Here is a 13,886-nt window from a genome sequence, read left to right on the forward strand (position 1 = left end):
TTGAAGGGGACAGTTGGAGGGTCCGTGAAGGGGTTGAGCTTTGCTCTACTGGTAAACTTTCTCTCGTCAGAGGACTTTCGGTTGCTGGTATCGGATAAAGAAGGGCATTTCGTTGTTTATTTATTTATTTATTATTGATACCCTCAGGGCCAAAGGCATTTCAGAGGGGAGTGGTTACAAATCACAGAAAATGAACAAAAACAAAAATTCAACATACAAGCGTCATGTTCCTGGTTATACAATTCAGAAGTAAGCATAATATGTAAGTGCAAGGTAAGAGAACAAAACAAGGGAAACTAAAGTAAACAAAGGAAATGGAGAATGATAAGTACATTTGTTGTGAACCTTAGTATACAATGTTAGCTAAATTGCTACGGAAGCGCAGGATGTCTTGAATGCAGGCTGTCGATCCGGGAAGGTGGTTCCAATCTGCTGATGTACGGGGAATGAACGACTGAGAACAAGCTTTTGTTTCGTGCGATGTTATACCGACCTTGTGAACGTGGTCTAGCCGTGGAGAGATGAAAGACGGAGGAGATATCAATTCATCGCGTAGATTGGGACAGTTGTAAAAAATTTTATGAAATAAACATAACCGTGAAAATTTTCGACGGGAGGCTAAGGGTGGGAGGTTGAGCGTGTTTTTCATGGAGGTGACACTTGCAGTACGATTGAAGTTAAGTAGGATGAAACGGGCGGCGTTATTTTGTACAAGCTCGAGTGCATTAATTGAGTTTGCGTAGCTGGGGTCCCAAATTGCAGATGCGTATTCTAGTTTACTACGGACAAGGGTTTTGTATAACATGAGTTTTAGGGAGGTAGGGGAATTGGAGAAATTCCGGCGTAGGTAGCCTAGCATTCTGTTAGCGTTGTTAATTATGGCGTTAATATGGAGCGACCAATTTAGAGTGGAAGATAAATGAACTCCGAGGTAGCGATATGACGTGACGGCCTCCAGTATGGTATTATTTAGACAATATGCACCTGTAGTAGATGATGTGCGGGAGACACGTAAAACTTTGCATTTAGAAGAATTAAGTTGCATTACCCATAAGTTGCACCATGCAGATATAGCAGATAGATCATTCTGTAGAGCGCATACGTCGTTAGTGTCGTTAATTTCGCGAAAAATTACGCAGTCATCAGCGAATAAGTGTATGTTAGAGGTTACGCAAGAAGGTAGGTCATTAATGTAAATAAGAAATAAAAGAGGGCCTAAGACGGATCCCTGTGGCACTCCAGAATGGACGGGGGTTGATGGAGAGGTGGCATTGTTAGCAGTTACGAACTGAGTGCGGTTGCAAAGGAAATATTCGAGCCAGAAAAAAAGCCTAGGATCAAGGTTTAGTTTGCTTAGCTTAAAAAGTAGTAATTTGTGGCATACCTTTTCGAAGGCTTTTGCGAAGTCGAGGAAGACGCAGTCAGCTGTTGAGCGGCGATCAAGGATGAGATTAAGTTTATGCGTAAATGATGCTAACTGAGTTTCGCAAGACAGTCGCTTACGAAAACCGTGCTGCATGTGTGTAAAAAATGAATTTGACTCCAAGAAGTTCGCGATACCTGTGTATAATATGTGCTCCAATACTTTACATGGAATACTTGTCAAAGATATGGGACGGTAGTTAAGGGGTGAATTCTTGTTACCTGATTTATGGATTGGGACCACCTTCCCGACCGTCCAGTCAGCAGGCAGAGCACCGGTGTCGAGGGACTGTTGAAATATCTTGCAAAGCAGCAATGATCAGTAAGTTTGACAACCCTTAAGAAATTTCGCGTTGATTGAGTCAGTACCTGGACTGGAGCATGGTTTAAGGGATTCAATAATCTTCTCAATACCGCAAGCTTCGATGCAAATGGGATCCATAGTTATGTAGTTGTAAGTCTGCGCTTGTGGAAAAATGGTGTTAGTACAATGAACAAAGTTTTTACAAACTGTGGAGTTCAGTACCGCTGGGCATTCTGCATCTGGGATGGCAAGGCCATTCTCGTCTAATAAGTTAATGGTATCGCTGTGGCTGGGGTTGACAATGCGCCAGAACTTTTTAGGATCAGTGGAAAGAATGCTAGGAAGTGTATTGTGAAGAAAATTATTTTTTGTGCTTTTAAGTGCAGTTAAGTAAACGGCGTTAGCTTCGCGGTACGCCTCCCATTTTGCGTTACTGCCAGACCTTTTCGCAACTCGGTAGAAACGTTTTTTTCGATTGGACAGTCGTTTAAGGTAGGAGTTGTACCACGGGGCTCTCGAGTGGGAACAGATTGTCCGTAATGGTATGTATGTATCTGTTAATTCTTTAACCTTGGTAACGAATAGATTCCAGTTAGTATCGACAGAGCGGTCATCAAACCCGTTGCAATAATAATCGATAAATTCGGCGAGTTCCCTGTTAATGGCCTGAAAATCAGCTTTTTTATAGTCGCGGATGTGTTTAGAAATCTTCTCAGCTGGGGGAGTAACGATGCAAATGTCAAATGAGAGCGATAGATGGTCGCTGAGACCAGGTAAGTAAGTTATTTCTGAGGCCATATCGGGATGGGTAGTCAGTATTAAGTCCAGCGTGTTTGCAGTGGTATTAGTAATTCTTGTCGGTTGAGAGACTAGTTGGGAAAAGGAAAAAGTGGAACAAAGGTTTAAGAAATCGGTGCTTAAGTTAGAAGAAGGGTTCTGAACTGGGGTATCAAAAGACCAAGATATGTTAGGAAGATTGAAGTCGCCAAGTAAGAAAACAGGCGCCAGGGGGTGTCGTGTGCAAACAGCATTTATGGCATCGTGCAGATCATCGAGGAAGTTAGCAGAGTGACTGGGAGGACGGTAGCATACCCCGAAAACAATTTTAGAGTGTCCAAGTTCCACGCATGCCCAGACAATCTCGAGATCTGTTGTGATGTTAATAGCGTAAGACCGGAGTGTTTTACAAATGGCAAGTAATACGCCACCACCCTGACGTGACGTGCGGTCGCAGCGATAAAAAGTGTATCGGGATGAGTCCTGGAAAATTTCGGTGTTACGAATGTTAGAATGAAGCCATGTTTCAGTAAGTGCAATAATATCTGTGTTACACGTGTCAGCTACGGAATGAAATGCGTCACGTTTGTTTACGATACTTCTTACGTTAGCGAGAAGAACAGATGTGCGTGGTGAAGGCGACGACTGCCCACGTCCCCTCTCCTGATGCTACGGGGCGTTTTCGGTGTTTTGGGCATTTGATGAAGGCGACCGCGGTGTGTGCTCTTCGAGTACTTCGGTGGGAAATTCCTTTATCAGTTCGATGTTGTTTGTCACGCTGTCGTACATGTAGCACTTATTGTTAACGTAGAGTTTGTTGTAACGAAGCTGGAACTTTGGTGACTGAGGCAGGCTTTTAGCGAAATTAGTAAGTTGCTGGCGCGCGTTACGGGTTGCTGGCGAAAAATCCTCTAATACAGAAATGTTGTCAGTTTTAAGTTTAGCTCGACATGCTAGTATTCTGCCACGGTCTTTAAATGAGCCGAACCGGATAACTACAGGCCGACATTTTTGATGTGAGAACGTACCTATCCTGTGGGCGCGCTCAATGACCGGTTGATCAAAATCAGTGCCTAAAAAAGTTGAAAATGCAGTGATAATTTTTTTTCAGTCTGTTCCCAGGTTTCACGTGCGTCGGGTATACCGCGTAAGATTAAATTGTTCCGTCGTGAACGGTCTTCAAGGTCATCTATACGAGCCTGTAATTCATACTGTCGCGAAGTCAGCTGTTCGACAGTATCTTGAGTTGCGGCGACGTCGAGTTCTAGGGTTTCCAGAGTTTTGCATCTGCTTTCGATCAGTTCCAAACGGTTGAACACATCAAGCAACTTAGTTTCGAGGACTGCCTGGCTTGATTTGATTGTGTTAACGTCTGCACTCAGTTTAGTTTGGCCAGTCGTGAGTTCAGACGTTTTTTTGTCAATGCCTTTAAGTAACTTCATTATCTCATTCATTTGCTGAGAATCGCGTTCCGGATCAGTAGAGGCAGAGGCGGTACGTGTGTTGGGACCAGGGTTGGACTCGACGTCGCCGCAGCATAGCAACAGATATGCAGAGTCAAAGCAATCGCAGGCAACAGCACAAATCACCCTTGGGCAAGGGAGCGAAATAAGGAATCTGCTATCGTTTTTCTTAACGAAAAGAGAGTGCCGGTTACACACCTGTGGTGCGAAGAACCGATGCGTGTTAGCCATGCTGGCGCAATGGCTGCTCCCTTGCCCACTGAAGATGGTGACGGGCTGCAGGGCCTTAAAGTGCTCGGGCTGCTGCGGTGTCGCTGTGGTAGCGAAGAGCCTGATATCTGGTACGATGACAGGAGATTGTTCCGCGATGTAGGCGCATGCGTGGCAAATGCGATCGGTCGCATCGGCATCGGGTAGACAGCCAGCTTCATGAAGTGTGACTGGCTGCGAAGCAAGCAGGCAACACGTCGCCAGGGACAGGAACGCCTGTGGTGCGAAGAACAGATGCGTGTTAGCCATGCTGGCGCAATGGCTGCTCCCTTGCCCACTGTTCAGGGAAAGAGCCGGGAAATCTATCGCAAAGAACTTTCAGCAAGTTCATATTAACCTCAATTGACAAAAGAAAGAAGCAATACGGTTACTGGGGGAAATGAATTTGATAGGACTACAGCGCTCTGTTAGTAGTTCGCAGAAAAATTGTCTAGATATTTTCTTCTCTGCGAAAACGCATAAACCCGAAATTCCTTTCCGATGTATAGTTACGGAGCGTAACAGCTGGCAACATTCGATATCAAGCTTTTTGCAAAAGCACCTTAGTAGTCTTGTGATTGATGATCCGTTTCTGGTCCCGAATTCTGTCACCATTGTTGAGTTTTTGCAAAGCTGTAACCCGGGTTCGAGTGGCATGTTTAGCATCGATGTGGAGGATTTGTTCTATTCCCTACCTCAAGATAAGCTCCTGCAGTGTGTTAAGAAATCCATAACTATTGACAATGACGAAGAGAGATTTATTTCGGATTGTGGTGTTTCTGTGGAGTCGTTTTTGGAACTTCTGACCTTTTACCTGCAATCGACTTCTGTCGAGTGGGAAGGAAAACTGTTTGCTCAGAAAGCTGGGGTATGCATAGGTTCAAAAGTAGCACCGGTGTTAAGTAATATTTTTCTGTGTCACGTTGACAGGGCGATAAATTCTAAGTTCAGTGATTGTGTAAAACAGGTGTTCAGGTATGTTGATGATTATTTAATTTTTTTAGAGCCTACAAATTTCAAGGGCCATGTAGAAGAAATACTAAGGGTTTTTGTTAGTTGTGGAGAAGGTTTAAAGTTCACCTTTGAACTCCCGGAGAACAACGAGCTACAGTTTTTAGACTTAAGATTGGTCCTGAACCCTGATCATGTCTGCTGGTCTTTTCAACAGCGCTCAGCGAAGTCCTTGCTTAGTTATCGCTCAGCCCATTCTAAATTAGTTAAAAGTGGTATAGCCATTGCATGTTTAGGATCAGCACTTTCGAAATTGTGTGTGCATGGAATGAAGAATAGTTTTAATCAGCAGGTTGGTAGATTACAATCGGCAGGATTTCCGGAAGAGGTAATCGTGCTTGCTTGCAATAAATTGCTGAGGAAACTAAAATCTTTCAAGAGTTGCCATCCATCAGAGCCGTCAGGCATGAAGAGGCATACGGTTATACCATATCTTCATCGTTTGTCACACAACTTAAAAAGAGTAGGCGCCAGATATGGAATTCAAGTGCTCTTCTCAGCCCCGCAAAAGCTTGGAAAAATTTGTGCCATAATAGATAGGAAAGCAAAGGCTAAAAAACAGAAACCAACCGGGAGTAGAGCCTGCAAAATAAACCACCAAAAGAAGTTTACGTCATGTGCTGAAAGCGTAGTGTATGACATTGAGTTTTCCTGTGGCAAGAAATACATTGGCCAAACGGGAAAATGTGTGAACACCCGCCTTCGTCAGCATCATACCTCGTTAAATGGCCCCCCATCGTCCAACCTTGCATTACATTTTAGAGATTGCCCCCTGAATAATATCCCAGGTTCCCCCGACAAAAAAATGTGCAACCCTCTTTTCCATGAGACAAAAGTTGTTTGCAGGCACAGGGATAAATTGACAAGGGAACTGTGTGAGGCGTATCGCATCCACGCGAATGGTGATGCATGCGTCAGCACACCGTCAGTGCTTCTTCACGAATGTGAGATTAAGTATCTAGATTCGCACGATTAGAAGGATGTTAAGAGGGGCGTGTTCCCTGGTTGTTTTAGGAGTGTATTAATACCTGTGTTTTTTCCAATAAACTTTAGTTGTTAGTCAGCGCTTGTCCGTCTTCTTCTGACTTCTCTGTGTCTGTCGTCGCTGCGCTGTTTTTACCACGGCTTAAAGATGCACCAACTAGCTCAGTTGTCGGTTCTTCGACAGGATGTGGAGGCGTTCAACGTTGGAATGCGCTTGAATGCAACACTGAATAAACCAATGAAGCGATGAAAGCAGGGCAGAAGAACGTCCTCTGGGAGGCAGCAAATGAGACGTGAACCACCGTTCAACTGCCGCCTCTCCTTCTAGCGTTGTTGCAGAAGTGGGGCAGACCGTGATTGATGAACCGCTTTCCGGGCAGGCAGCGCTGCCTACGGGGACCGCTTGAGCTTCCCCTGCACTGAGCCCGTGTGTTTAACTGTTTCGCTTTTTAACACGGTAGTTCATTTGCTCTTTGGCAGGTTTTGAAAATAAGGCCCGAGGGAAGAAGGCAACATGCACGGGCAAAAGATAAGCTACCATTATAAACAGTCACCTTCCTCGAGGTGGAATTTTTGGCTGGCTTGGGTGGCATTGAAAAGAGAAACAGTGCGGCAGAAGCGGGACACACAACGTGTCCCCTCTCTCCCAAGCTCTTTCTCTTCACCACCTTCCTCGACCAAGGAGACACTGCTGGGCTATGATATCTTTGCACTACCTGAGCGATAATTTCTTACCGTACCTCGAGCCAGCAAAGACAGTTTAAAATACATATTAATTGATAACTTCTGTGTATATATGCACAGAAGTTACTCAATATGAACATATATGTTCATATTGCAGGCTCATAATAGTTAGTTGTGAGACCATTAAGCAAAGGAACGATGCAGAGTGTTTGCAAAAGCTCGTAAGTAGTAATATAAGACGATGTTCATCCTCAGCTGCCCTCATTGCCGATGGAGTGTTGAACGACATCTTATCTCACTAAGGAGCCAACCTTTTGCCGGGCTACCTTGATTTAGCATAACGTCGAATGTGACAGCGGCTGATCAGAAATCCCGCAAGCTATAAATAAACAAGGAAATTACTCATTTTGGCCTATTGCGTCGTCAAAGGATTCCAGATATGTTGAGACGGGCTATGTGGTTTCATTACATTATGAGGCGAAATAAGATTGGGGTCGTGAAGGTTAAAAGCGATTTCTGATGCTTAAGTTTTGTGATATGCTTTGTGGGGGAGAAGGAGAGGAAGAGGAAGGGCAGACAGCCTAACTGTAACACTTTGTTCCGCTTGACTGCCCTGCACTGAGAGAAAGGAAAGAGCTCTGATAACAAACGAGGAGAAGCTGGACAAAAAGGAAATAATAAGCAAGGACTTTAGTTAAGAACGTGCGCGTTGATTACTCACGATCTACCGCGCTGGAACGGTACATAGAAGCTGGCATTTATCATTGTAAGCTTGAGCGGACAGCGAATATTCCCAGGAAAAGCAATACAGCGGGCCCTCACAAAAGGTCAAAACATGCTCTACAGCTGCATTTCGGTAATACTGTAAACAATCCTGTGGATTAAAGTGCAAAATATACCATAGAACACGTCTTTTGGTGCAAATGATCATATTCTCAAAAGTGCCGACTTTTCATAGTGACAAACACTGACTCACTGTCCTCTCTTCCACCTGGATTACCGCGACGCGATGTATTGTTTCTGTATCGTCTAAAGTTACACCTAGGATTTTCAGAAGAACATTTATTGTAAATTGTTGTGGTGTGCTGCCCTTCCTGTGAAGCCTGTGCTTGTGACGAAACGTGCTTCATGTTCTCTCTGTGGGCTAGAGTGCAGGGTCCATTCACAATCAGAAAAATCGTGGTGAGTCTTGGAGGCTTGTCATTCAGTTTCACGAACACCTCCCTGATTTCAATGCCACCCTGTGCAGGCGATCAAAGTAAATTAAACGTTCTCCTATGACCTTTCTTCGCCTCTCCAATACGTTAGCCTTCGCGCCTGCTCTACACTTGTACTGAAAGAGGCAAAGTGCCCGACATCTGGAGACAATCCTCGAGACACTATTTTTCTTCGCACGGAGCACGGGGTAGCCATGACACACATGACACTAGCTGGCTGTTTAATATTAAGCAGCTAACTTTTAATTAGGCTCTTAAATTATTGAGAGTTGTGCAGCCCAGTGAAAATAATACCCATATCACTTTTTACAGTTTCGAAAACGCCGTTACTCTCGGTGCTGTGGTACAATAAATGTTCCCTACAACGCGCGAAAACGCAGGCAAAGCAATCTCTCCAGTGCACGTAACCCGTTGAAATAGCAGTTGATAAGCCGAGATCGAATTGATCAATATCTTGAAGTGGGAACAGTGTTTGCCAATTCAATTTCGCCCTACCATCTGCTATCTATCCTGGTTGGCTCATTTGGTAGAGCGACTGCTCCGGTGAAGCGGTGGGCCTGGGTTCGAAACCCAGACCAGGAAGAATTTTTCTTTACCTACGATCTTTCTGTGAAAGCTATTCCTGAAACTGTAGGGATGCGCTTGGATGGATGCCAATCAGTAATTACTACCTTTTTGCAATAAACTGGCCACAGCGTATGAATGGAAACTGTATGTTGAGCTGTGGTTTATAGTTTATTTAGCCAAGTAAATGCATGTGTTAAGCTTCTGTGAAACACGTAATATGAAGCTTTTACTAGTAATGTTCATATGCTTGATATTTCGGAGCTAATATAATGACTCTTTCACTCTCAAGATACGCCGAGACAAAACCATCTTATGCTAAATTAATATAACCGACAATAGTGATGGTACTGTTAAGGCCCGCTGCCTCCGGAGATAGCTCGGAAACCATTAAAATGTAATTTCTTTCGGTCATGAGCAAAAATTCTATGTATGTAACCTCATGACGTTCAAAAAAATCACGCGCATTTAAAAAAGTAATCGTTTCCTAAATGCTGTCACACATGTGCAACTTTTGCAGAAACTTTGATATACATTGCTTGCCTAAAGAGCTTCTGTCAGCACTTTGAAACCAAAACGTAACAAGGTTTTGTATAGGGCATTGCGGCACAGCAAATATTGGGAAGAAGCTACAACGATACTCACATGACTCAAATTGAATACGCCCTTTTTTATTTATTCGATACTGCAGACCTCGTTCAGGTCCAAACCGAGTGGTAAGGAGGACAATAATACAAATAAACAATGCATCAATCAATGGAAACAGACAACAATGAGTCATTCTAGTCTGTTATAGTTCGAGGGAAAATGAAAACTTGAAATACATTTGTCTGTGGAAAATAAGGGGTTAGTTAATTCGGATGACGGTGTCGAGAATGCCTTGACGTTGAACGAGACAGATAGGATGAAGAGTGAATTGCTAAATATCGATTAAAATGCATGGAAAGGAACCGCAATCGTAGATTTTTCCTTCGTTGCTCAAGAAGTTCAGTGCCTTTATAACTCATTATTTGTGAAAGAGATTCATTAACGAGAAAATCTTGAATAGATAAATTTCACAGCTTTCCTCTGTACCCTTTCAAGATATTTTATATTCTGTTTAGTAAACAGGTCCCAAAAACGCATGCATATTAAAGTTTAGGTCTAATGAGTGAATAATAAGCAAACAATTTTACGTTACGTGGAGAGTTCTTAAGTTTATGTCGCAAAAAAATACAATTTACGCATGACCGAAGAAAAAAGTATTGTTAGTGTGTCAATTCCTTGATAAACTGCTATCAGTTTGGACACCCAATCACTTATATTTGGTTTCTTGCTGCAAAGGCGGCGAACCTAACGTGTACATAAAAAGGAGCGCAGTTCTTTGACGAGAGAAAGGAGGAAAGACCGTCTGTTCAGTGTTAAGCCGCATTCCCCAGATTTTGCACCAATCAAATATGCCAGCAAGAGAAGCATTCAAATGATTTGAACATTTGTTGAAGTGATTTCTCGAAAAAGCACACAATCATCCGCAAACAACCTGATTTGCACATGCAACTAATTGCAGTAGCAATATCTTTTATGCAAAGTAAAAAAAAGCAATGGTCCTTGGAATCCTTCTTGAGGGACTCCTGAGTAGACCGGGATACAGCTAGATTGCTGCCCATTAATTGTTAACAACTGGCGGCGGTTTGTTAGATAGTTCTTTATCCATGCGATCAAAATTCCTGGAGGCGGAGGAAGTGTAAGTTTAAGCATTAGCTTGCCATTTGGAACTGCGTCAAAAGCTTTGCTAGAATCAAGAAATACAGCGTCAATTTGACCATTTTTATCAAGACATGAGGCGAGTGAATGTAATACTGTGACTGGTTGTGTTACTGCTGAATAGTTCTTTCTAGATCCTGAACATTAGACAGTATTGAGTGCTTATCTAAAAATTCATTAATCTGATTGACAACAATATGTTCAAATAGTTTACAACATGAGGATGTCGGTGATGTTGGGCGGTAATTTTCTAATAATGAACAGCCGCCCTTCTTGAATACTGGCACAACTCTGGCTAACTTCCAGTCATTCGGTAATTTTCCAGAAAGTAGTGAAGCGCGAAATATTGGGATAGTCGCAAATTTGCACCTGCAACAAGCATTTTTGGGCGCTCTTTGTAATTGCAGTTTTCAAAAACAACTTCGATGCCATGAGCTTAATCCGTAGTTGGCAAAAATAAGCTGTTTGGATGCAAATCTGGCAATCGTAATACATCATGGCATAATGCTTTAACTGAATGTTCCATAAGTTCTGCTTCAAAAACTAATGAATCGCTTGTCCTTCGGTTTGCGGCAGGCAAACAGTTTCCTAGCGCCATTCATCCCCGATTCAATTGGCTTAACATCAATGGCTTCTTGTTTTGTCTTCTCAGTAGGGATTTAGACTGCAAATTGTAGGTTGTAGCGTCGCAAAGGAGCCTATGATCTATCAGGAACGCAGCGTTGGAGGGCTTTTAGATATTTTAGATAGCATAGGGTCATCTTAATTTGGGTGACATCGCATAGCACATATAGCACACACATGGCATAGCACACACATCGCATAACGCCTTACGCGCTTTGCCTCAATCGAAGCGCGGCAGCCGCACCCAAAATTCAGACCCGGACCTTCAGCTCATTCGCTCACTGTTTTAACCACTTGCACCCAGCACAGAGTGCTTGGAATGTTTGCAGTGGTTAACGAACTAACAAAATGAAACCGAAATTTTACATGTTATAGACTTTGCAAGGACTAAATAAGTCGTCAACTGACTAGGAACGCACACTCGGCGACAAAACTATCTGAACCGCATGCTCCATACACTAAGCCGATAGCTCTATTTTTAGCCGCCTCTTGGAGGGCACCCTTGTGGAAGAGAAAGATCAAGATTTTGTCTTTCCTCTCCACAAACGTCGCTAAAAGTGCTAATAATATTAGTGTGGCTATTAGGAGCTACTGGCTTCGTTTATGGAGTACGCGGTTCAGACACTTTCATCCCCGAGTGTATCTTTTCTTTTAAAGTTCCACGCTGAGAAGGTTTCCCCAAGTTCGCAGCCCCCAAAACACGGGGCCCATGGGGAGCTTGTGCTTTCGCATCCCAGAGTGGACCTCTCACATTTCAGAAAACTAACTTGGAAATTAACCCTTGCTATGCCTTGAGTGTCTAACTGCATGAAATGCAGCGGGTTAATCCTTATCGGAGGATTGATTCTTGTCGGAGATAATCCAGATGATTATCTCCCTTTGTAAATATATCCGTGCTCCACTCTTATTCATTTGAGTTTAGACCTGTGTTTGGGACATGGATTTTTGCTGAGGCCAATACATGTACACCAGCACTAGTTACACAAGGGACGTCTGCCAGTATTATCATGTTCGTCTCTAAAATACGCTTTTCAGTGGCAACATATGATGAAGGGCAGTAACCACACGTCACTGCGAATTAAAACGCAAAGGCTGTAATTATATCGAAGAAACTGAACAAGAAGTGTAAGGAAAGATATAATTCAAGAAAGCATAGCGGACCCGTGCGTTCTTAGTTCGCGCTTACTACAGCTTGTAATAGAGATCGCCACCAAAAAAAGAAAACAAATAAAACAAGACACTTCCGCCCTGACAGACAGCGGAGCGTGGGACATTGTCTACAAAAGGGCCATAATTTTTAGCCTCCTCGCTGTGCACCAACCTTAATTTCTGCTGTTGCTACAAAATCCGCTTTTATGCTTTCAGTTACGGTCACTGTCGCAACAACTACCACGCCCGATTCAACTACGCTCCCGACGACTTCGACTGAAAGACCCACGACGACCACTAAACGCACTACTAGTACAACAATGAGGACCACTAAGAAAACCACGACCACCAAACTAACTACGACGACGCCTGAACCCTGTAAGTCAAGACTAGGGCTGGAATGCCATATTAAAGTGCGCCTCCACGTATTTTAGCAGAGGACGATAGAAAACGGCATCAATTTTTCCTGTTTTCTATGCTGCACATTCCTGGTTGGACAGAGTTTTCACAGTCCAAAAAATTTGAAAGCTAGAGCAGAGGCGTTCCTGTTACTGTATGAGTTTTTGAACTCGGTGATCTATCGCGGCTTACTGTTGACGCTGGCCACGGCTGATAACGCCCACGCTTGTCCAGGCTCCGCTCATGGCGCCAAATATTTGCGCAAGCATGCCCAGCAGTGTGTGGCAGGAAGCCAAATGAGCCGACAGAGTAGAAAATTCACTGATATACTGTGGCTGAGGCAGGCTCAAGATAGGGTGAAGTCGAGGTCATATGAAAGGTTGCTATAGTGCAGAATATACAAGCTGGCTGATCGTGATGATTATGACATTAAAGATTTCTGGGCATTCTATATAATTTTTTTAAACTGAGTTATAACTCTCAGCGGAGCGCCGTCGTGATAGGAAGTTGTCGATGCATCCTCAATAGCATACTCCAGTCGTTGACACAATCATGTCGATCTCTTGCACGCGAAAAGTCTCAGTCAAAGAGCTGGTCTGCACACTCGGGGCCTCGGCCGTGATGGCGTACATGATGCCTCCGGATGGCCTCTGCACCTACCTGTTCTACACTGACGTCGTGGTCATCGCCAATCAGCTGAACGCCGCCGAGACCGATACGAGCTGGGAAATGTTCCAGAAGGAGATCATGTCGCGTACGAAGACCAAAGGCGGCATCTCATTCGACATCCAGTGAGATCTACTGTCTCTGTACACTTCTTTTGTGGCCCATACATACTCTGGCATCCTTGCTGGAGGCCGCTATATGGGGTATCCGCCGGAAGTAATTAGCAACAATAGAGCAATTCTTTATTAGGATAATTACACATACTAGAAGCACTCGCACAAGCATGCCTTCTATAACTTCCGCTTTTGTACATCTCTTGACACGTCTTGTCCTTCTTCTGCTCCACTTCGATGCCTCGCTACTGCGCTATCTGTTTCCTTTTTGCGGCTATCCCCTTAAGGGGCGATTCTTATTCCCTTTACAAAGTGCCGTTATTGAAGCAAAATACTTAAAGCATGGCCCGTAGTGTATGTAAAGCTCTTAATGTGTAGCCGGACTATGAAAAAATCCTTGAGGAAGTGCTCTCTTTTAATATCGTCCATCTACCCAATAACGACCGCTAATTGGGACCAATATTGTTTCCCATTTCATTGGCTTTCTACCCACTCCAACCGCTTGATGTCGTTCATA

At 43.7% G+C, this 13,886-nt stretch overlaps 1 long non-coding RNA gene and 1 other non-coding gene across 2 annotated transcripts; both read left to right on the top strand.

Moving 5' to 3' along the window:
* The first annotated feature begins 8,619 nt into the window (after window positions 1–8,619).
* TRNAT-GGU (transfer RNA threonine (anticodon GGU)) lies at window positions 8,620–8,693 on the top strand. The gene has a single exon. It is a non-coding gene; the product is annotated as a tRNA-Thr (tRNA).
* Window positions 8,694–12,409: 3,716 nt separating this feature from the next.
* LOC144134350 (uncharacterized) lies at window positions 12,410–13,385 on the top strand. The gene is made up of 2 exons (XR_013315131.1): window positions 12,410–12,569; window positions 13,168–13,385. It is a non-coding gene; the product is annotated as an uncharacterized LOC144134350 (long non-coding RNA).
* Window positions 13,386–13,886: the final 501 nt, after the last annotated feature.

This window comes from Amblyomma americanum, chromosome 5 (genome assembly GCF_052857255.1).
Source record: "Amblyomma americanum isolate KBUSLIRL-KWMA chromosome 5, ASM5285725v1, whole genome shotgun sequence".
Taxonomy (NCBI): domain Eukaryota; kingdom Metazoa; phylum Arthropoda; class Arachnida; order Ixodida; family Ixodidae; genus Amblyomma; species Amblyomma americanum.